Source organism: Scyliorhinus torazame, chromosome 14, assembly GCF_047496885.1.
Source record: "Scyliorhinus torazame isolate Kashiwa2021f chromosome 14, sScyTor2.1, whole genome shotgun sequence".
Lineage (NCBI taxonomy): Eukaryota > Metazoa > Chordata > Chondrichthyes > Carcharhiniformes > Scyliorhinidae > Scyliorhinus > Scyliorhinus torazame.
The window spans coordinates 198,290,090-198,313,336 of record NC_092720.1 but is presented as its reverse complement, the minus strand read 5'-3'; the positions used below and the strand labels follow the sequence as shown (position 1 = coordinate 198,313,336).

Here is a 23,247-nt window from a genome sequence, read left to right as displayed (position 1 = left end):
GTGTGTGTGTGTTTTTCGTGGGGGGCTGGTGTGCTGGGTCTGTGCGTGTCAGATGGGTGTGTGTGAAAGTGGCACATGGTGCCGTGGTTAGCACTGGCACAACGGCGCTGAGGACCCGGGTTTGAATCCTGGCCCAGGGTCACTGTCGGTGTTGAATTTGCACATTCTCGCCGTGTCTGCGTGGGTTTCACCCCCACAACCCAAAGATGTGCAGGTTAGTTGGATTGGCCATGCTAAATTGCCCCTGAATTTAAAAATATAACAAAATGACTGGGTGCTCTAAATTCAAAAGAAAAAAGATGGGTGTAGGAGGGTCGGGGTAGTGTGTCTGTTTCGGGGCGGCATGGTGGCGCAGTGCTTAGCACTGTTCCCTCACGGCGTCGAAGACTAGAGTTCGATCCAGACCCCGGGTCATTGTCCATGAGGAGTTTGCACATTTTCCTCAGTGTTTGTGTGGGTCTCACCCTCACAACCCAAAGATGTACAGGCTAGGTGGATTGGCCACATCAAATTGCCAATACATTGGAAAATAAAATGAATTGGGTACTCTAAATTTATTTTAAAACAATATAGTGTGTGTGTGTTTCGGTGAGTGTGTGGTAATGTATGTGGGATGGGGTGCGTGCGTGGGGGTGGGGGTGGGGAGCGGGGGGGTATTGTGTCCCCATGAACATTAACCTGACCCCACCCCCAAATAAACCTCCAAACATGCCTCTCAATAACCTGCTCATGACGCTAAAAAACCTCTCCTAGAGACAACAACCAATATCTTCGCGACTCCATAAACCTCATCATCAATCTTTCTATTTCCGTGTCAGAAAAGTTAATTGTTTCCTTGCTGAACAAAGATGGACAGACAAGGTTTTGAGAGAGAAAGTTTTCATTCCGGAAAACGGTCCATCGTTTGACTGATAGGTAGATAAGGGGCGATTCACTTCCTTTTAAGGCCAATATGCAAATAGCATAGCGGACGTTTTAGGCAATGTGTTTCTTACTAGAGAGGTATATTCGACAATTTGTCAAAATCATACAACAGAACTAGTCTAATTCGGTAGAGATAATTGTAAGTAAAGTGACAGTTTGGCCGTGTAAATGCAGTAAGTGTGAGTGAAAGATGTGATGTGTGGTGTGGACTGGGAGGGTGTACTTTTTTTAAAGAATACTTACCTGGCAGGAAACAATGATTAAAAAGGTGGTTCGCTCAGCGCGAGGCTAGCCCTTTGCACTTCGGCTGTGCTGACGCCTGCGATGTCCCCAAATGCGGGATACTCGACTGGAAAATTTGTGGTAGTGGGGGACTGCGTTCGCGCTCTCCCCTGATTTACGAAACAAAAATAGATTGATCCTTTTCTGATCGAGCAACATGTTGGAAGCATCACCCTAAAAACCTCTCCCGGAGCCAACAACAGGGTAGCATGGTAACGCAGTGGTTAGCATAGAACATACAGTGCAGAATGAGGCCGTTCAGCCCATCCAGTCTGCACCGACCCATTTCAGCCCTCACTTCTATCCTATCCCATTAACCTCTCCTAAACTTTTTTCGATAATGAGGGCAGTTTAGCATAGCCAGTCCACATAACCTGCACTTCTTTGAACTGTGGGAGTACACCGCAGCACCTGGAGGAAACCCACGCAGACTCCGCACAGACAGTGACCCAGCGGCCAATCGAATCTGGCACCCTGGTGCTGTGAAGCCACGGTGCTATCCACTTCTGCTACCGTGCTGCCCTGCTGCTGCTTCACAGCTCAACGATCCCAGGTCCCATTGCCGGCTCTGTGGACTCTGCACATTCTCCACGTGTCTGCGTGGCTTTCCTCCGGTTGCTCCCACAAGTCCCCAAAGGCACGCTGATTGGTAATTTGGACATTCTCAATTCTCCCGCTCTGTACCCGAACAGGTGCCGGATTGTGGTGACTAGTTGTTTTTCACAGTAACTTCATTGCAGTGTTAATGTAAGCCTACTTGTGACGATAATCATTGTTATTATTACAATCAACATCTTTGTGACTCTCAAATCCTCCTCATCAATTTCTTTCTATCCCCGTTGCAGAAATGTTAACTCTGTGTCGGGTGTGTGTGTGCCAGAGGTGTGTGTGTGCGTTGGGTGATTGTGAGTATCAAGAATGAGTGTGTGTGTGTTTTTCGTGGGGGGCTGGTGTGCTGGGTCTGTGCGTGTCAGATGGGTGTGTGCGAAAGTGGCACATGGTGCCGTGGTTAGCACTGGGACAACGGCGCTGAGGACCCGGGTTTGAATCCTGGCCCAGGGTCACTGTCGGTGTGGAATTTGCACATTCTCGCCGTGTCTGCGTGGGTTTCACCCCCACAACCCAAAGATGTGCAGGTTAGGTGGATTGGCCATGCTAAATTGCCCCTGAATTTGAAAATATAACAAAATGATTGGGTGCTCTAAATTCAAAAGCAAAAAGATGGGTGTAGGAGGGTCGGGGTAGTGTGTCTGTTTAGGGGCGGCATGGTGGCGCAGTGCTTGGCACTGTTCACTCACGGCGTCGAAGACTAGAGTTCGATCCAGACTAAGGGTCATTGTCCATGAGGAGTTTGCACATTTTCCTCAGTTTTTGCGTGGGTCTCACCCTCACAACCCAAAGATGTACAGGCTAGGTGGATTGGCCACATCAAATTGCCAATACATTGGAAAATAAAATGAATTGGGTACTCTAAATTTATTTTAAAACAATATAGTGTGTGTGTGTTTCGGTGAGTGTGTGGTGATGCATGTGGGATGGGGTGCGTGCGTGGGGATGGGGGTGGGGTGGGAAGCGCGGGGGTATTGTGTCCCCATGAAGATTAACCTTACCCCACCCCCAAATAAACCTCCAAACATACCTCTCAATAACCTGCTCATGACGCTAAAAAACCTCTCCAAGAGACAACAACCAATATCTTCGCGACTCCATAAACCTCATCATCAATCTTTCTATTTCCGTGTCAGAAAAGTTAATTGTTTCCTTGCTGAACAAAGATGGACAGACAAGGTTTTGAGAGAGAAAGTTTTCATTCCGGAAAACGGTCCATCGTTTGACTGATAGGTTGATAAGGGGCGGTTCACTTCCTTTTAAGGCCAATATGCAAATAGCATAGCGGACGTTTTAGGCAATGTGTTTCTTACTAGAGAGGTATATTCGACAATTTGTCAAAATCATACAACAGAACTAGTCTAATTCGGTAGAGATAATTGTAAGTAAACGGACAGTTTGGCCGTGTAAATGCAGTAAGTGTGAGTGAAAGATGTGATGTGTGGTGTGGACTGGGAGGGTGTACTGTTTTTAAAGCATACTTACCTGGCAGGAAACCATGATTAAAAAGGTGGTTCGCTCAGCGCGGGGCTAGCCCTTTCCACTTCGGCTGTGCTGACGCCTGCGATGTCCCTAAATGCGGGATACTCGACTGGAAAATTTGTGGTAGTGGGGGACTGCGTTCGCGCTCTCCCCTGATTTACGAAACAAAAATAGATTGATCCTTTTCTGATCGAGCAACATGTTGGAAGCATCACCGTAAAAACCTCTCCCGGAGCCAACAACAGGGTAGCATGGTAACGCAGTGGTTAGCATAGAACATACAGTGCAGAATGAGGCCGTTCAGCCCATCCAGTCTGCACCGACCCATTTCAGCCCTCACTTCTATCCTATCCCATTAACCTCTCCTAAACTTTGTTCGATAATGAGGGCAGTTTAGCATAGCCAGTCCACATAACCTGCACTTCTTTGAACTGTGGGAGTACACCGCAGCACCTGGAGGAAACCCACGCAGACTCCGCACAGACAGTGACCCAGCGGCCAATCGAATCTGGCACCCTGGTGCTGTGAAGCCACGGTGCTATCCACTTCTGCTACCGTGCTGCCCTGCTGCTGCTTCACAGCTCAACGATCCCAGGTCCCATTGCCGGCTCTGTGGACTCTGCACATTCTCCACGTGTCTGCGTGGCTTTCCTCCAGTTGCTCCCACAAGTCCCCAAAGGCATGCTGATTGGTAATTTGGACATTCTCAATTCTCCCGCTCTGTACCCGAACAGGTGCCGGATTGTGGTGACTAGTTGTTTTTCACAGTAACTTCATTGCAGTGTTAATGTAAGCCTACTTGTGACGATAATCATTGTTATTATTACAATCAACATCTTTGTGACTCTCAAATCCTCCTCATCAATTTCTTTCTATCCCCGTTGCAGAAATGTTAACTCTGTGTCGGGTGTGTGTGTGCCAGAGGTGTGTGTGTGCGTTGGGTGATTGTGAGTATCAAGAATGAGTGTGTGTGTGTTTTTCGTGGGGGGCTGGTGTGCTGGGTCTGTGCGTGTCAGATGGGTGTGTGCGAAAGTGGCACATGGTGCCGTGGTTAGCACTGGGACAACGGCGCTGAGGACCCGGGTTTGAATCCTGGCCCAGGGTCACTGTCGGTGTGGAATTTGCACATTCTCGCCGTGTCTGCGTGGGTTTCACCCCCACAACCCAAAGATGTGCAGGTTAGGTGGATTGGCCATGCTAAATTGCCCCTGAATTTAAAAATATAACAAAATGATTGGGTGCTCTAAATCCAAAAGCAAAAAGATGGGTGTAGGAGGGTCGGGGTAGTGTGTCTGTTTCGGGGCGGCATGGTGGCGCAGTGCTTGGCACTGTTCCCTCACGGCGTCGAAGACTAGAGTTCGATCCAGACTAAGGGTCATTGTCCATGAGGAGTTTGCACATTTTCCTCAGTGTTTGCGTGGGTCTCACCCTCACAACCCAAAGATGTACAGGCTAGGTGGATTGGCCACATCAAATTGCCAATACATTGGAAAATAAAATGAATTGGGTACTCTAAATTTATTTTAAAACAATATAGTGTGTGTGTGTTTCGGTGAGTGTGTGGTGATGCATGTGGGATGGGGTGCGTGCGTGGGGATGGGGGTGGGGTGGGAAGCGCGGGGGTATTGTGTCCCCATGAAGATTAACCTGACCCCACCCCCAAATAAACCTCCAAACATGCCTCTCAATAACCTGCTCATGACGCTAAATCCTCTTCGAGAGACAACAACCAATATCTTCGTGACTCCAAAAACCTCCTCATCAACCTTTCTATTTCCGTGTCAGAAAAGTTAATTGTTTCCTTGCTGAACAAAGATGGACAGACAAAGTTTTGAGAGAGAAAGTTTTCATTCCGGAAAACGGTCCATCGTTTGACTGACAGGTAGATAAGTGGCGGTGCACTTCCTTTTAAGGCCAATATGCAAATAGCATAGCGGACGTTTTAGGCAATGTTTTTCTTACTAGAGGGGGATATTCGACAATTTGTCAAAATCATACAACAGAACTAGTCTGATTCGGTAGAGATAATTGTAAGTAAAGGGACAGTTTGGCGGTGTAAATGCAGTAAGTGTGAGTGAAAGATGTGATGTGTGGTGTGGACTGGGAGGGTGTACTATTTTTAGGCATATTTATCTGGCAGGGGTGAAACCATGATCGAAAACGTGGTTCACCCAGGAGAAGGCTAGCCCATTGCACCTCGGGTGTGCTGACGCCTGCGATGTCCCCAAATGCGGGATACTCGACTGCAAAATTTGTGGTAGTGGGGGACTGCGTTCACGCTCTCCTCTGATTTACGAAACAAAAATAGATTGATCCTTTTCTGATCGAGCAACATGTTGGAAGCATCACCCTAAAAACCTCTCCAGGAGCCAACAACAGGGTAGCATGGTAACACAGTGGTTAGCATAGAACATACAGTGCAGAATGAGGCCGTTCAGCCCATCCAGTCTGCACCGACCCACTTCAGCCCTCACTTCTATCCTATCCCCTTAACTCATTAACTTCTCTTAACTTTTTTCGACAATGAGGGCAGTTTAGCATGGCCAGTCCACATAACCTGCACTTCTTTGCACTGTGGGAGGACACCGCAGCACCTGGAGGAAACCCACGCAGACTCCGCACCGACAGTGACCCAGCGGCCAATCGAATCTGGCACCCTGGTGCTGTGAAGCCACGGTGCTATCCACTTCTGCTACCGTGCTGCCCTGCAGGTGCTTCACAGCTCCACGATCCCAGGTCCCACTCCCGGCTCTGTGGACTCTGCACATTCTCCACGTGTCTTCGTGGATTTCCTCCGGGTGCCCCGGTTGCTCCCACAAGTCCCCAAAGGCATGCTGATAGGTAATTTGGACATTCTCAATTCTCCCGCCCTGTACCCGAACAGGTGCCGGATTGTGGTGACTAGCTGTTTTTCACAGTAACTTCATTTCAGTGTTAATGTAAGCCTACTTGTGACGATAATCATTGTTATTATTACAATCAACATCTTTGTGACTCTCAAATCCTCCTCATCAATTTCTTTCTATCCCCGTTGCAGAAATGTTAACTCTGTGTCGGGTGTGTGTGTGCCAGAGGTGTGTGTGTGCGTTGGGTGATTGTGAGTATCAAGAATGAGTGTGTGTGTGTTTTTCGTGGGGGGCTGGTGTGCTGGGTCTGTGCGTGTCAGATGGGTGTGTGCGAAAGTGGCACATGGTGCCGTGGTTAGCACTGGGACAACGGCGCTGAGGATCCGGGTTTGAATCCTGGCCCAGGGTCACTGTCGGTGTGGAATTTGCACATTCTCGCCGTGTTTGCGTGGGTTTCACCCCCACAACCCAAAGATGTGCAGGTTAGTTGGATTGGCCATGCTAAATTGCCCCTGAATTTAAAAATATAACAAAATGATTGGGTGCTCTAAATTCAAAAGAAAAAAGATGGGTGTAGGAGGGTCGGGGTAGTGTGTCTGTTTCGGGGCGGCATGGTGGCGCAGTGCTTGGCACTGTTCCCTCACGGCGTCGAACACTAGAGTTCGATCCAGGCCCCGGGTCATTGTCCATGAGGAGTTTGCACATTTTCCTCAGTGTTTGCGTGGGTCTCACCCTCACAACCCAAAGATGTACAGGCTAGGTGGATTGGCCACATCAAATTGCCAATAAATTGGAAAATAAAATGAATTGGGTACTCTAAAGTTATTTTAAACAATATAGTGTGTGTGTGTTTCGGTGAGTGCGTGGTGATGCATGTGGGATGGGGTGCGTGCGTGGGGGTGGGGGTGGGGAGCGGGGGGAATTGTGTCCCCATGAACATTAACCTGACCCAACCCCCAAATAAACCTCCAAACATGCCTCTCAATAACCTGCTCATTCCGGAAAACGGTCCATCGTTTGACTGACAGGTAGATAAGGGGCGGTTCACTTCCTTTTAAGGCCAATATGCAAATAGCATAGCGGACGTTTTAGGCAATGTGCTTCTTACTAGAGAGGTATATTCGACAATTTGTCAAAATCATACAACAGAACTAGTCTAATTCGGTAGAGATAATTGTAAGTAAAGGGACAGTTTGGCCGTGTAAATGCAGTAAGTGTGAGTGAAAGATGTGATGTGTGGTGTGGACTGGGAGGGTGTACTGTTTTTAAAGCATCCTTACCTGGCAGGAAACCATGATTAAAAAGGTGGTTCGCTCAGGGCGAGGCAAGCCCATTGCACTTCGTGTGTGCTGACGCCTGCGATGTCCCCAAATGCGGGATACTCGACTGGAAAATTTGTGGTAGTGGGGGACTGCGTTCGCGCTCTCCCCTGATTTACGAAACAAAAATAGATTGATCCTTTTCTGATCGAGCAACATGTTGGAAGCATCACCCTAAAAACCTCTCCCGGAGCCAACAACAGGGTAGCATGGTAACGCAGTGGTTAGCATAGAACATACAGTGCAGAATGAGGCCGTTCAGCCGATCCAGTCTGCACCGACCCATTTCAGCCCTCACTTCTATCCTATCCCATTAACCTCTCCTAAACTTTTTTCGATAATGAGGGCAGTTTAGCATAGCCAGTCCACATAACCTGCACTTCTTTGAACTGTGGGAGTACACCGCAGCACCTGGAGGAAACCCACGCAGACAGTGACCCAGCGGCGAATCGAATCTGGCACCCTGGTGCTGTGAAGCCACGGTGCTATCCACTTCTGCTACCGTGCTGCCCTGCTGTTGCTTCACAGCTCAACGATCCCAGGTCCCATTGCCGGCTCTGTGGACTCTGCACATTCTCCACGTGTCTGCGTGGCTTTCCTCCGGTTGCTCCCACAAGTCCCCAAAGGCATGCTGATTGGTAATTTGGACATTCTCAATTCTCCCGCTCTGTACCCGAACAGGTGCCGGATTGTGGTGACTAGTTGTTTTTCACAGTAACTTCATTGCAGTGTTAATGTAAGCCTACTTGTGACGAGAATCATTGTTATTATTACAATCAACATCTTTGTGACTCTCAAATCCTCCTCATCAATTTCTTTCTATCCCCGTTGCAGAAATGTTAACTCTGTGTCGGGTGTGTGTGTGCCAGAGGTGTGTGTGTGCGTTGGGTGATTTTGAGTATCAAGAATGAGTGTGTGTGTGTTTTTCGTGGGGGGCTGGTGTGCTGGGTCTGTGCGTGTCAGATGGGTGTGTGCGAAAGTGGCACATGGTGCCGTGGTTAGCACTGGGACAACGGCGCTGAAGACCCGGGTTTGAATCCTGGCCCAGGGTCACTGTCGGTGTGGAATTTGCACATTCTCGCCGTGTCTGCGTGGGTTTCACCCCCACAACCCAAAGATGTGCCGGTTAGGTGGATTGGCCATGCTAAATTGCCCCTGAATTTAAAAATATAACAAAATGATTGTGTGCTCTAAATTCAAAAGAAAAAAGATGGGTGCAGGAGTGTCGGGGTAGTGTGTCTGTTTCGGGGCGGCATGGTGGCGCAGTGCTTGGCACTGTTCCCTCACGGCGTCGAAGACTAGAGTTCGATCCAGACCCCGGGTCATTGTCCATGAGGAGTTTGCACATTTTCCTCAGTGTTTGCGTGGGTCTCACCCTCACAACCCAAAGATGTACAGGCTAGGTGGATTGGCCACATCAAATTGCCAATACATTGGAAAATAAAATGAATTGGGTACTCTAAAGTTATTTTAAAACAATATAGTGTGTGTGTGTTTCGGTGAGTGTGTGGTGATGTATGTGGGATGGGGTGCGTGCGTGGGGGTGGGGATGGGGAGCGGGGAGTATTGTGTCCCCATGAACATTAACCTGACCCCACCCCCAAATAAACCTCCAAACATGCCTCTCAATAACCTGCTCATGACGCTAAAATACCTCTCCTAGAGACAACAACCAATATCTTCGTGACTCCATAAACCTCATCATCAATCTTTCTATTTCCGTGTCAGAAAAGTTAATTGTTTCCTTGCTGAACAAAGATGGACAGACAAGGTTTTGAGAGAGAAAGTTTTCATTCCGGAAAACGGTCCATCGTTTGACTGACAGGTAGATAAGGGGCGGTTCACTTCCTTTTAAGGCCAATATGCAAATAGCATAGCGGACGTTTTAGGCAATGTGTTTCTTACTAGAGAGGTATATTCGACAATTTGTCAAAATCATACAACAGAACTAGTCTAATTCGGTAGAGATAATTGTAAGTAAAGGGACAGTTTGGCCGTGTAAATGCAGTAAGTGTGAGTGAAAGATGTGATGTGTGGTGTGGACTGGGAGGGTGTACTATTTTTAAAGCATACTTACCTGGCAGGGATGAAACCATGATCGAAAAGGTGGTTCGCTCAGGACAACGCTAGCCCGTTGCATTTCGGGTGTGCTGACGCCTGCGATGTCCCCAAATACTCGACTGGAAAATTTGTGGTAGTGGGGGACTGCGTTCGCGCTCTCCCCTGATTTACGAAACAAAAATAGATTGATCCTTTTCTGATCGAGCAACATGTTGGAAGCATCACCCTAAAAACCTCTCCCGGAGCCAACAACAGGGTAGCATGGTAACGCAGTGGTTAGCATAGAACATACAGTGCAGAATGAGGCCGTTCAGCCCATCCAGTCTGCACCGACCCATTTCAGCCCTCACTTCTATCCTATCCCATTAACCTCTCCGAAACCTTTTTCGACGATGAGGGCAGTTTAGCATAGCCAGTCCACATAACCTGCACTTCTTTGCACTGTGGGAGTACACCGCAGCACCTGGAGGAAACCCACGCAGACTCCGCACAGACAGTGACCCAGCGGCGAAGCGAATCTGGCACCCTGGTGCTGTGAAGCCACGGTGCTATCCACTTCTGCTACCGTGCTACCCAGCTGTTGCTTCATAACTCCACGATCCCAGGTCCCACTCCCGTCTCTGTGGACTCTGCACATTCTCCACGTGTCTGCGTGGATTTCCTCTGGGTGCCCCGGTTGCTCCCACAAGTCCCCAAAGGCATACTGATAGGTAATTTGGACATTCTCAATTCTCCCGCTCTGTACCCGAACAGGCGCCGGATTGTGGCGACTAGTTGTTTTTCACAGTAACTTCATTGCAGTGTTTATGTAAGCCTACTTGTGACGATAATCATTGTTATTATTACAATCAACATCTTTGTGACTCTCAAATCCTCCTCATCAATTTCTTTCTATCCCCGTTGCAGAAATGTTAACTCTGTGTCGGGTGTGTGTGGCCAGTCCACATAACCTGCACTTCTTTGCACTGTGGGAGGACACCGCAGCACCTGGAGGAAACCCACGCAGACTCCGCACCGACAGTGACCCAGCGGCGAATCGAATCTGGCACCCTGGTGCTGTGAAGCCACGGTGCTATCCACTTATGCTACCGTGCTGCCCTGCTGTTGCTTCACAGCTCCACGATCCCAGGTCCCATTGCCGGCTCTGTGGACTCTGCACATTCTCCACGTGTCTGCGTGGCTTTCCTCCGGTTGCTCCCACAAGTCCCCAAAGGCATGCTGATAGGTAATTTGGACATTCTCAATTCTCCCGCTCTGTACCCGAACAGGTGCCGGATTGTGGTGACTAGTTGTTTTTCACAGTAACTTCATTTCAGTGTTAATGTAAGCCTACTTGTGACGATAATCATTGTTATTATTACAATCAACATCTTTGTGACTCTCAAATCCTCCTCATCAATTTCTTTCTATCCCCGTTGCAGAAATGGTAACTCTGTGTCGGGTGTGTGTGTGCCAGAGGTGTGTGTGTGCGTTGGGTGATTGTGAGTATCAAGAATGAGTGTGTGTGTGTTTTTCGTGGGGGGCTGGTGTGCTGGGTCTGTGCGTGTCAGATGGGTGTGTGCGAAAGTGGCACATGGTGCCGTGGTTAGCACTGGGACAACGGCGCTGAGGACCCGGGTTTGAATCCTGGCCCAGGGTCACTGTCAGTGTGGAATTTGCACATTCTCGCCGTGTCTGCGTGGGTTTCACCCCCACAACCCAAAGATGTGCAGGTTAGGTGAATTGGCCATGCTAAATTGCCCCTGAATTTAAAAATATAACAAAATGATTGGGTGCTCTAAATTCCAAAGAAAAAAGATGGGTGTAGGAGGGTCAGGGTAGTGTGTCTGTTTCGGGGCGGCATGGTGGCGCAGTGCTTGGCACTGTTCCCTCACGGCGTCGAAGACTAGAGTTCGATCCAGGCCCCGGGTCATTGTCCATGAGGAGTTTGCACATTTTCCTCAGTGTTTGCGTGGGTCTCACCCTCACAACCCAAAGATGTACAGGCTAGGTGGATTGGCCACATCAAATTGCCAATAAATTGGAAAATAAAATGAATTGGGTACTCTAAAGTTATTTTAAAACAATATAGTGTGTGTGTGTTTCGGTGAGTGTGTGGTGATGCATGTGGGATGGGGTGCGTGCGTGGGGGTGGGGAGCGGGGGGGGGTATTGTGTCCCCATGAAGATTAACCTGACCCAACCCCCAAATAAACCTCCAAACATGCCTCTCAATAACCTGCTCATGACGCTAAAAACCTCTTCGAGAGACAACAACCAATATCTTCGTGACTCCAAAAACTTCCTCATCAATCTTTCTATTTCCGTGTCAGAAAAGTTAATTGTTTCCTTGCTGAACAAAGATGGACAGACAAAGTTTTGAGAGAGAATGTTTTCATTCCGTAAAACGGTCCATCGTTTGACTGACAGGTAGATAAGGGGCGGTTCACTTCCTTTTAAGGCCAATATGCAAATAGCATAGCGGACGTTTTAGGCAATGTGTTTCTTACTAGAGAGGTATATTCGACAATTTGTCAAAATCATACAACAGAACGAGTCTAATTCGGTAGAGATAATTGTAAGTAAAGGGACAGTTTGGCCGTGTAAATGCAGTAAGTGTGAGTGAAAGATGTGATGTGTGGTGTGGACTGGGAGGGTGCACTGTTTTTAAAGCATACTTACCTGGCAGGGGTGAAACCATGATCAAAAAGGTGGTTCGCCCAGGACGAGGCTAGCCCATTGCACTTCGGGTGTGCTGACGCCTGCGATGTCCACAATGCGGGATACTCGACTGCAAAATTTGTGGTAGTGGGGGACTGCGTTCGCGCTCTCCCCTGATTTACGAAACAAAAATAGATTGATCCTTTTCTGATCGAGCAACATGTTGGAAGCATCGCCCTAAAAACCTTTTCCGGAGCCAACAACAGGGTAGCATGGTAACACAGTGGCGAGCATGGAACATACAGTGCAGAACGAGGCCGTTCAGCCCATCCAGTGTGCACCGACCCACTTCAGCCCTCACTTCTATCCTATCCCTTTAACCCATTAACCTCTCCTAAACCTTTTTCGACAATGAAGGCAGTTTAGCATAGCCAGTCCACATAACCTGCACTTCTTTGCACTGTGGGAGGGCACCGCAGCACCTGGAGGAAACCCACGTAGACTCCGCACAGACAGTGACCCCGCAGCGAATCGAATCTGGCACCCTGGCGCTGTGAAGCCAAAGTGCTATCCACTTCTGCTACCGTGCTGCCCAGCTATTGCTTCACAACTCCACGATCCCAGGTCCCATTCCCGGCTCTGTGGACTCTGCACATTCTCCACGTGTCTGCGTGTAATTCCTCCGGGTGCCCCGGTTGCTCCCACAAGTCCCCAAAGGCATGCTGATAGGTAATTTGGACATTCTCAATTCTCCCGCTCTGTACCCGAACAGGTCTGGGATTGTGGTGACTAGTTGTTTTTCACAGTAACTTCATTTCAGTGTTAATGTAAGCCTACTTGTGACGATAATCATTGTTATTATTACAATCAACATCTTTGTGACTCTCAAATCCTCCTCATCAATTTCTTTCTATCCCCGTTGCAGAAATGTTAACTCTGTGTCGGGTGTGTGTGTGCCAGAGGTGTGTGTGTGCGTTGGGTGATTGTGAGTATCAAGAATGAGTGTGTGTGTGTTTTTCGTGGAGGGCTGGTGTGCTGGGTCTGTGCGTGTCAGATGGGTGTGTGCGAAAGTGGCACATGGTGCCGTGGTTAGCACTGGGACAACGGCGCTGAGGACCCGGGTTTGAATCCTGGCCCAGGGTCACTGTCGGTGTGGAATTTGCACATTCTCGCCGTGTCTGCGTGGGTTTCACCCCCACAACCCAAAGATGTGCAGGTTAGTTGGATTGGCCATGCTAAATTGCCCCTGAATTTAAAAATATAACAAAATGATTGGGTGCTCTAAATTCAAAAGAAAAAAGATGGGTGTAGGAGGGTCGGGGTAGTGTGTCTGTTTCGGGGCGGCATGGTGGTGCAGTGCTTGGCACTGTTCCCTCACGGCGTCGAAGACTAGAGTTCGATCCAGGCCCCGGGTCATTGTCCATGATGAGTTTGCACATTTTCCTCAGTGTTTGCGTGGGTCTCACCCTCACAACCCAAAGATGTACAGGCTAGGTGGATTGGCCACATCAAATTGCCAATAAATTGGAAAATAAAATGAATTGGGTACTCTAAATTTATTTTAAAACAATATAGTGTGTGTGTGTGTTTCGGTGAGTGTGTGGTGATGCATGTGGGATGGGGTGCATGCGTGGGGGTGGGGAGCGGGGGGTATTGTGTCCCCATGAAGATTAACCTGACCCAACCCCCAAATAAACCTCCAAACATGCCTCTCAATAACCTGCTCATGACGCTAAAAACCTCTTCGAGAGACAACAACCAATATCTTCGTGACTCCAAAAACTTCCTCATCAATCTTTCTATTTCCGTGTCAGAAAAGTTAATTGTTTCCTTGCTGAACAAAGATGGACAGACAAAGTTTTGAGAGAGAAAGTTTTCATTCCGGAAAACGGTCCATCGTTTGACTGACAGGTAGATAAGGGGCGGTTCACTTCCTTTTAAGGCCAATATGCAAATAGCATAGCGGGCGTTTTAGGCAATGTGTTTCTTACTAGAGAGGTATATTCGACAATTTGTCAAAATCATACAACAGAACGAGTCTAATTCGGTAGAGATAATTGTAGGTAAAGGGACAGTTTGGCCGTGTAAATGCAGTAAGTGTGAGTGAAAGATGTGATGTGTGGTGTGGACTGGGAGGGTGTACTGTTTTTAAGCATACTTACCTGGCAGGGGTGAAACCATGATCAAAAAGGTGGTTTGCCCAGGGCGAGACTAGCCCATTGCACTTCGGGTGTGCTGACGCCTGCGATGTCCCCAAATGCTGGATACTCGAATGCAAAATTTGTGGTAGTAGGGGACTGCGTTCGCGCTCTCCCCTGATTTACGAAACAAAAATAGATTGATCCTTTTCTGATCGAGCAACATGTTGGAAGCATCGCCCTAAAAACCTTTTCCGGAGCCAACAACAGGGTAGCATGGTAACACAGTGGCGAGCATAGAACATACAGTGCAGAACGAGGCCGTTCAGCCCATCCAGTGTGCACCGACCCACTTCAGCCCTCACTTCTATCCTATCCCTTTAACCCATTAACCTCTCCTAACCCTTTTTCGACAATGAGGGCAGTTTAGCATAGCCAGTCCACATAACCTGCACTTCTTTGCACTGTGGGAGGGCACCGCAGCACCTGGAGGAAACCCACGTAGACTCCGCACAGACAGTGACCCAGCAGCGAATCGAATCTGGCACCCTGGCGCTGTGAAGCCAAAGTGCTATCCACTTCTGCTACCGTGCTGCCCAGCTATTGCTTCACAACTCCACGATCCCAGGTCCCATTCCCGGCTCTGTGGACTCTGCACATTCTCCACGTGTCTGCGTGTAATTCCTCCGGGTGCCCCGGTTGCTCCCACAAGTCCCCAAAGGCATGCTGATAGGTAATTTGGACATTCTCAATTCTCCCGCTCTGTACCCGAACAGGTGCCGGATTGTGGTGACTAGTTGTTTTTCACAGTAACTTCATTTCAGTGTTAATGTAAGCCTACTTGTGACGATAATCATTGTTATTATTACAATCAACATCTTTGTGACTCTCAAATCCTCCTCATCAATTTCTTTCTATCCCCGTTGCAGAAATGTTAACTCTGTGTCGGGTGTGTGTGTGCCAGAGGTGTGTGTGTGCGTTGGGTGATTGTGAGTATCAAGAATGAGTGTGTGTGTGTTTTTCGTGGAGGGCTGGTGTGCTGGGTCTGTGCGTGTCAGATGGGTGTGTGCGAAAGTGGCACATGGTGCCGTGGTTAGCACTGGGACAACGGCGCTGAGGACCCGGGTTTGAATCCTGGCCCAGGGTCACTGTCGGTGTGGAATTTGCACATTCTCGCCGTGTCTGCGTGGGTTTCACCCCCACAACCCAAAGATGTGCAGGTTAGTTGGATTGGCCATGCTAAATTGCCCCTGAATTTTAAAATATAACAAAATGATTGGGTGCTCTAAATTCAAAAGAAAAAAGATGGGTGTAGGAGGGTCGGGGTAGTGTGTCTGTTTCGGGGCGGCATGGTGGTGCAGTGCTTGGCACTGTTCCCTCACGGCGTCGAAGACTAGAGTTCGATCCAGGCCCCGGGTCATTGTCCATGATGAGTTTGCACATTTTCCTCAGTGTTTGCGTGGGTCTCACCCTCACAACCCAAAGATGTACAGGCTAGGTGGATTGGCCACATCAAATTGCCAATAAATTGGAAAATAAAATGAATTGGGTACTCTAAATTTATTTTAAAACAATATAGTGTGTGTGTGTGTTTCGGTGAGTGTGTGGTGATGCATGTGGGATGGGGTGCATGCGTGGGGGTGGGGAGCGGGGGGTATTGTGTCCCCATGAAGATTAACCTGACCCAACCCCCAAATAAACCTCCAAACATGCCTCTCAATAACCTGCTCATGACGCTAAAAACCTCTTCGAGAGACAACAACCAATATCTTCGTGACTCCAAAAACTTCCTCATCAATCTTTCTATTTCCGTGTCAGAAAAGTTAATTGTTTCCTTGCTGAGCAAAGATGGACAGACAAAGTTTTGAGAGAGAAAGTTTTCATTCCGGAAAACGGTCCATCGTTTGACTGACAGGTAGATAAGGGGCGGTTCACTTCCTTTTAAGGCCAATATGCAAATAGCATAGCGGACGTTTTAGGCAATGTGTTTCTTACTAGAGAGGTATATTCGACAATTTGTCAAAATCATACAACAGAACGAGTCTAATTCGGTAGAGATAATTGTAGGTAAAGGGACAGTTTGGCCGTGTAAATGCAGTAAGTGTGAGTGAAAGATGTGATGTGTGGTGTGGACTGGGAGGGTGTACTGTTTTTAAGCATACTTACCTGGCAGGGGTGAAACCATGATCAAAAAGGTGGTTTGCCCAGGGCGAGACTAGCCCATTGCACTTCGGGTGTGCTGACGCCTGCGATGTCCCGAAATGCTGGATACTCGACTGCAAAATTTGTGGTAGTGGGGGACTGCGTTCGCGCTCTCCCCTGATTTACGAAACAAAAATAGATTGATCATTTTCTGATCGAGCAACATGTTGGAAGCATCGCCCTAAAAACCTTTCCCGGAGCCAACAACAGGGTAGCATGGTAACACAGTGGCGAGCATAGAACATACAGTGCAGAACGAGGCCGTTCAGCCCATCCAGTGTGCACCGACCCACTTCAGCCCTCACTTCTATCCTATCCCTTTAACCCATTAACCTCTCCTAACCCTTTTTCGACAATGAGGGCAGTTTAGCATAGCCAGTCCACATAACCTGCACTTCTTTGCACTGTGGGAGGGCACCGCAGCACCTGGAGGAAACCCACGTAGACTCCGCACAGACAGTGACCCAGCAGCGAATCGAATCTGGCACCCTGGCGCTGTGAAGCCAAAGTGCTATCCACTTCTGCTACCGTGCTGCCCAGCTATTGCTTCACAACTCCACGATCCCAGGTCCCATTCCCGTCTCTGTGGACTCTGCACATTCTCCACGTGTCTGCGTGTAATTCCTCCGGGTGCCCCGGTTGCTCCCACAAGTCCCCAAAGGCATGCTGATAGGTAATTTGGACATTCTCAATTCTCCCGCTCCGTACCCGAACAGGTGCCGGATTGTGGTGACTAGTTGTTTTTCACAGTAACTTCATTTCAGTGTTAATGTAAGCCTACTTGTGACGATAATCATTGTTATTATTACAATCAACATCTTTGTGACTCTCAAATCCTCCTCATCAATTTCTTTCTATCCCCGTTGCAGAAATGTTAACTCTGTGTCGGGTGTGTGTGTGCCAGAGGTGTGTGTGTGCGTTGGGTGATTGTGAGTATCAAGAATGAGTGTGTGTGTGTTTTTCGTGGAGGGCTGGTGTGCTGGGTCTGTGCGTGTCAGATGGGTGTGTGCGAAAGTGGCACATGGTGCCGTGGTTAGCACTGGGACAACGGCGCTGAGGACCCGGGTTTGAATCCTGGCCCAGGGTCACTGTCGGTGTGGAATTTGCACATTCTCGCCGTGTCTGCGTGGGTTTCACCCCCACAACCCAAAGATGTGCAGGTTAGTTGGATTGGCCATGCTAAATTGCCCCTGAATTTTAAAATATAACAAAATGATTGGGTGCTCTAAATTCAAAAGAAAAAAGATGGGTGTAGGAGGGTCGGGGTAGTGTGTCTGTTTCGGGGCGGCATGGTGGTGCAGTGCTTGGCACTGTTCCCTCACGGCGTCGAAGACTAGAGTTCGATCCAGGCCCCGGGTCATTGTCCATGATGAGTTTGCACATTTTCCTCAGTGTTTGCGTGGGTCTCACCCTCACAACCCAAAGATGTACAGGCTAGGTGGATTGGCCACATCAAATTGCCAATAAATTGGAAAATAAAATGAATTGGGTACTCTAAATTTATTTTAAAACAATATAGTGTGTGTGTGTGTTTCGGTGAGTGTGTGGTGATGCATGTGGGATGGGGTGCATGCGTGGGGGTGGGGAGCGGGGGGTATTGTGTCCCCATGAAGATTAACCTGACCCAACCCCCAAATAAACCTCCAAACATGCCTCTCAATAACCTGCTCATGACGCTAAAAACCTCTTCGAGAGACAACAACCAATATCTTCGTGACTCCAAAAACTTCCTCATCAATCTTTCTATTTCCGTGTCAGAAAAGATAATTGTTTCCTTGCTGAGCAAAGATGGACAGACAAAGTTTTGAGAGAGAAAGTTTTCATTCCGGAAAACGGTCCATCGTTTGACTGACAGGTAGATAAGGGGCGGTTCACTTCCTTTTAAGGCCAATATGCAAATAGCATAGCGGACGTTTTAGGCAATGTGTTTCTTACTAGAGAGGTATATTCGACAATTTGTCAAAATCATACAACAGAACGAGTCTAATTCGGTAGAGATAATTGTAGGTAAAGGGACAGTTTGGCCGTGTAAATGCAGTAAGTGTGAGTGAAAGATGTGATGTGTGGTGTGGACTGGGAGGGTGTACTGTTTTTAAGCATACTTACCTGGCAGGGGTGAAACCATGATCAAAAAGGTGGTTTGCCCAGGGCGAGACTAGCCCATTGCACTTCGGGTGTGCTGACGCCTGCGATGTCCCGAAATGCTGGGTACTCGACTGCAAAATTTGTGGTAGTGGGGGACTGCGTTCGCGCTCTCCCCTGATTTACGAAACAAAAATAGATTGATCATTTTCTGATCGAGCAACATGTTGGAAGCATCGCCCGAAAAACCTTTCCCGGAGCCAACAACAGGGTAGCATGGTAACACAGTGGCGAGCATAGAACATACAGTGCAGAACGAGGCCGTTCAGCCCATCCAGTGTGCACCGACCCACTTCAGCCCTCACTTCTATCCTATCCCTTTAACCCATTAACCTCTCCTAACCCTTTTTCGACAATGAGGGCAGTTTAGCATAGCCAGTCCACATAACCTGCACTTCTTTGCACTGTGGGAGGGCACCGCAGCACCTGGAGGAAACCCACGTAGACTCCGCACAGACAGTGACCCAGCAGCGAATCGAATCTGGCACCCTGGCGCTGTGAAGCCAAAGTGCTATCCACTTCTGCTACCGTGCTGCCCAGCTATTGCTTCACAACTCCACGATCCCAGGTCCCATTCCCGGCTCTGTGGACTCTGCACATTCTCCACGTGTCTGCGTGTAATTCCTCCGGGTGCCCCGGTTGCTCCCACAAGTCCCCAAAGGCATGCTGATAGGTAATTTGGACATTCTCAATTCTCCCGCTCCGTACCCGAACAGGTGCCGGATTGTGGTGACTAGTTGTTTTTCACAGTAACTTCATTTCAGTGTTAATGTAAGCCTACTTGTGACGATAATCATTGTTATTATTACAATCAACATCTTTGTGACTCTCAAATCCTCCTCATCAATTTCTTTCTATCCCCGTTGCAGAAATGTTAACTCTGTGTCGGGTGTGTGTGTGCCAGAGGTGTGTGTGTGCGTTGGGTGATTGTGAGTATCAAGAATGAGTGTGTGTGTGTTTTTCGTGGAGGGCTGGTGTGCTGGGTCTGTGCGTGTCAGATGGGTGTGTGCGAAAGTGGCACATGGTGCCGTGGTTAGCACTGGGACAACGGCGCTGAGGACCCGGGTTTGAATCCTGGCCCAGGGTCACTGTCGGTGTGGAATTTGCACATTCTCGCCGTGTCTGCGTGGGTTTCACCCCCACAACCCAAAGATGTGCAGGTTAGTTGGATTGGCCATGCTAAATTGCCCCTGAATTTTAAAATATAACAAAATGATTGGGTGCTCTAAATTCAAAAGAAAAAAGATGGGTGTAGGAGGGTCGGGGTAGTGTGTCTGTTTCGGGGCGGCATGGTGGTGCAGTGCTTGGCACTGTTCCCTCACGGCGTCGAAGACTAGAGTTCGATCCAGGCCCCGGGTCATTGTCCATGATGAGTTTGCACATTTTCCTCAGTGTTTGCGTGGGTCTCACCCTCACAACCCAAAGATGTACAGGCTAGGTGGATTGGCCACATCAAATTGCCAATAAATTGGAAAATAAAATGAATTGGGTACTCTAAATTTATTTTAAAACAATATAGTGTGTGCGTGTGTTTCGGTGAGTGTGTGGTGATGCATGTGGGATGGGGTGCATGCGTGGGGGTGGGGAGCGGGGGGTATTGTGTCCCCATGAAGATTAACCTGACCCAACCCCCAAATAAACCTCCAAACATGCCTCTCAATAACCTGCTCATGACGCTAAAAACCTCTTCGAGAGACAACAACCAATATCTTCGTGACTCCAAAAACTTCCTCATCAATCTTTCTATTTCCGTGTCAGAAAAGATAATTGTTTCCTTGCTGAGCAAAGATGGACAGACAAAGTTTTGAGAGAGAAAGTTTTCATTCCGGAAAACGGTCCATCGTTTGACTGACAGGTAGATAAGGGGCGGTTCACTTCCTTTTAAGGCCAATATGCAAATAGCATAGCGGACGTTTTAGGCAATGTGTTTCTTACTAGAGAGGTATATTCGACAATTTGTCAAAATCATACAACAGAACGAGTCTAATTCGGTAGAGATAATTGTAGGTAAAGGGACAGTTTGGCCGTGTAAATGCAGTAAGTGTGAGTGAAAGATGTGATGTGTGGTGTGGACTGGGAGGGTGTACTGTTTTTAAGCATACTTACCTGGCAGGGGTGAAACCATGATCAAAAAGGTGGTTTGCCCAGGGCGAGACTAGCCCATTGCACTTCGGGTGTGCTGACGCCTGCGATGTCCCGAAATGCTGGATACTCGACTGCAAAATTTGTGGTAGTGGGGGACTGCGTTCGCGCTCTCCCCTGATTTACGAAACAAAAATAGATTGATCATTTTCTGATCGAGCAACATGTTGGAAGCATCGCCCTAAAACCTTTCCCGGAGCCAACAACAGGGTAGCATGGTAACACAGTGGCGAGCTTAGAACATACAGTGCAGAACGAGGCCGTTCAGCCCATCCAGTGTGCACCGACCCACTTCAGCCCTCACTTCTATCCTATCCCTTTAACCCATTAACCTCTCCTAACCCTTTTTCGACAATGAGGGCAGTTTAGCATAGCCAGTCCACATAACCTGCACTTCTTTGCACTGTGGGAGGGCACCGCAGCACCTGGAGGAAACCCACGTAGACTCCGCACAGACAGTGACCCAGCAGCGAATCGAATCTGGCACCCTGGCGCTGTGAAGCCAAAGTGCTATCCACTTCTGCTACCGTGCTGCCCAGCTATTGCTTCACAACTCCACGATCCCAGGTCCCATTCCCGGCTCTGTGGACTCTGCACATTCTCCACGTGTCTGCGTGTAATTCCTCCGGGTGCCCCGGTTGCTCCCACAAGTCCCCAAAGGCATGCTGATAGGTAATTTGGACATTCTCAATTCTCCCGCTCTGTACCCGAACAGGTGCCGGATTGTGGTGACTAGTTGTTTTTCACAGTAACTTCATTTCAGTGTTAATGTAAGCCTACTTGTGACGATAATCATTGTTATTATTACAATCAACATCTTTGTGACTCTCAAATCCTCCTCATCAATTTCTTTCTATCCCCGTTGCAGAAATGTTAACTCTGTGTCGGGTGTGTGTGTGCCAGAGGTGTGTGTGTGCGTTGGGTGATTGTGAGTATCAAGAATGAGTGTGTGTGTGTTTTTCGTGGAGGGCTGGTGTGCTGGGTCTGTGCGTGTCAGATGGGTGTGTGCGAAAGTGGCACATGGTGCCGTGGTTAGCACTGGGACAACGGCGCTGAGGACCCGGGTTTGAATCCTGGCCCAGGGTCACTGTCGGTGTGGAATTTGCACATTCTCGCCGTGTCTGCGTGGGTTTCACCCCCACAACCCAAAGATGTGCAGGTTAGTTGGATTGGCCATGCTAAATTGCCCCTGAATTTTAAAATATAACAAAATGATTGGGTGCTCTAAATTCAAAAGAAAAAAGATGGGTGTAGGAGGGTCGGGGTAGTGTGTCTGTTTCGGGGCGGCATGGTGGTGCAGTGCTTGGCACTGTTCCCTCACGGCGTCGAAGACTAGAGTTCGATCCAGGCACCGGGTCATTGTCCATGAGGAGTTTGCACATTTTCCTCAGTGTTTGCGTGGGTCTCACCCTCACAACCCAAAGATGTACAGGGTAGTTGGATTGGCCACATCAAATTGCCAATAAATTGGAAAATAAAATGAATTGGGTACTCTAAATTTATTTTAAAACAATATAGTGTGTGTGTGTGTTTCGGTGAGTGTGTGGTGATGCATGTGGGATGGGGTGCATGCGTGGGGGTGGGGAGCGGGGGGTATTGTGTCCCCATGAAGATTAACCTGACCCAACCCCCAAATAAACCTCCAAACATGCCTCTCAATAACCTGCTCATGACGCTAAAAACCTCTTCGAGAGACAACAACCAATATCTTCGTGACTCCAAAAACTTCCTCATCAATCTTTCTATTTCCGTGTCAGAAAAGTTAATTGTTTCCTTGCTGAACAAAGATGGACAGACAAAGTTTTGAGAGAGAAAGTTTTCATTCCGGAAAACGGTCCATCGTTTGACTGACAGGTAGATGAGGGGCGGTTCACTTCCTTTTAAGGCCAATATGCAAATAGCATAGCGGACGTTTTAGGCAATGTGTTTCTTACTAGAGAGGTATATTCGACAATTTGTCAAAATCATACAACAGAACGAGTCTAATTCGGTAGAGATAATTGTAAGTAAAGGGACAGTTTGGCCGTGTAAATGCAGTAAGTGTGAGTGAAAGATGTGATGTGTGGTGTGGACTGGGAGGGTGTACTGTTTATAAGCATACTTACCTGGCAGGGGTGAAACGATGATCAAAAAGGTGGTTTGCCCAGGGCGAGGCTAGCCCATTGCACTTCGGGTGTGCTGACGCCTGCGATGTCCCCAAATGCGGGATACTCGACTGTAAAATTTGTGGTAGTGGGGGACTGCGTTCGCGCTCTCCCCTGATTTACGAAACAAAAATAGATTGATCCTTTTCTGATCGAGCAACATGTTGGAAGCATCTCCCTAAAAACCTTTCCCGGAGCCAACAACAGGGTAGCATGGTAACACAGTGGCGAGCATAGAACATACAGTGCAGAACGAGGCCGTTCAGCCCATCCAGTGTGCACCGACCCATTTCAGCCCTCACTTCTATCCTATCCCT

The 23,247-nt window shown here is 48.4% G+C and overlaps 11 non-coding genes across 11 annotated transcripts; all 11 read left to right on the top strand.

Moving 5' to 3' along the window:
* Positions 1 to 1,159: 1,159 nt before the first annotated feature.
* LOC140390893 (U1 spliceosomal RNA) lies at positions 1,160 to 1,319 on the top strand. The gene has a single exon (XR_011934942.1). It is a non-coding gene; the product is annotated as a U1 spliceosomal RNA (small nuclear RNA).
* A 1,973-nt stretch (positions 1,320 to 3,292) lies between these two features.
* Positions 3,293 to 3,452, top strand: LOC140390896 (U1 spliceosomal RNA). Its single transcript, XR_011934945.1, has one exon. It is a non-coding gene; the product is annotated as a U1 spliceosomal RNA (small nuclear RNA).
* A 1,970-nt stretch (positions 3,453 to 5,422) lies between these two features.
* On the top strand, positions 5,423 to 5,586 carry LOC140390861 (U1 spliceosomal RNA). The gene has a single exon (XR_011934916.1). It is a non-coding gene; the product is annotated as a U1 spliceosomal RNA (small nuclear RNA).
* A 1,829-nt stretch (positions 5,587 to 7,415) lies between these two features.
* LOC140390885 (U1 spliceosomal RNA) lies at positions 7,416 to 7,575 on the top strand. Its single transcript, XR_011934936.1, has one exon. It is a non-coding gene; the product is annotated as a U1 spliceosomal RNA (small nuclear RNA).
* Positions 7,576 to 9,531: 1,956 nt separating this feature from the next.
* LOC140390895 (U1 spliceosomal RNA) lies at positions 9,532 to 9,688 on the top strand. Its single transcript, XR_011934944.1, has one exon. It is a non-coding gene; the product is annotated as a U1 spliceosomal RNA (small nuclear RNA).
* Positions 9,689 to 12,175: 2,487 nt separating this feature from the next.
* Positions 12,176 to 12,338, top strand: LOC140390748 (U1 spliceosomal RNA). Its single transcript, XR_011934805.1, has one exon. It is a non-coding gene; the product is annotated as a U1 spliceosomal RNA (small nuclear RNA).
* Positions 12,339 to 14,316: 1,978 nt separating this feature from the next.
* LOC140390840 (U1 spliceosomal RNA) lies at positions 14,317 to 14,480 on the top strand. Its single transcript, XR_011934896.1, has one exon. It is a non-coding gene; the product is annotated as a U1 spliceosomal RNA (small nuclear RNA).
* A 1,978-nt stretch (positions 14,481 to 16,458) lies between these two features.
* On the top strand, positions 16,459 to 16,622 carry LOC140390821 (U1 spliceosomal RNA). Its single transcript, XR_011934878.1, has one exon. It is a non-coding gene; the product is annotated as a U1 spliceosomal RNA (small nuclear RNA).
* A 1,978-nt stretch (positions 16,623 to 18,600) lies between these two features.
* On the top strand, positions 18,601 to 18,764 carry LOC140390825 (U1 spliceosomal RNA). Its single transcript, XR_011934882.1, has one exon. It is a non-coding gene; the product is annotated as a U1 spliceosomal RNA (small nuclear RNA).
* Positions 18,765 to 20,742: 1,978 nt separating this feature from the next.
* Positions 20,743 to 20,906, top strand: LOC140390820 (U1 spliceosomal RNA). The gene has a single exon (XR_011934877.1). It is a non-coding gene; the product is annotated as a U1 spliceosomal RNA (small nuclear RNA).
* A 1,977-nt stretch (positions 20,907 to 22,883) lies between these two features.
* LOC140390777 (U1 spliceosomal RNA) lies at positions 22,884 to 23,047 on the top strand. Its single transcript, XR_011934834.1, has one exon. It is a non-coding gene; the product is annotated as a U1 spliceosomal RNA (small nuclear RNA).
* The last annotated feature ends 200 nt before the right edge of the window (positions 23,048 to 23,247 follow it).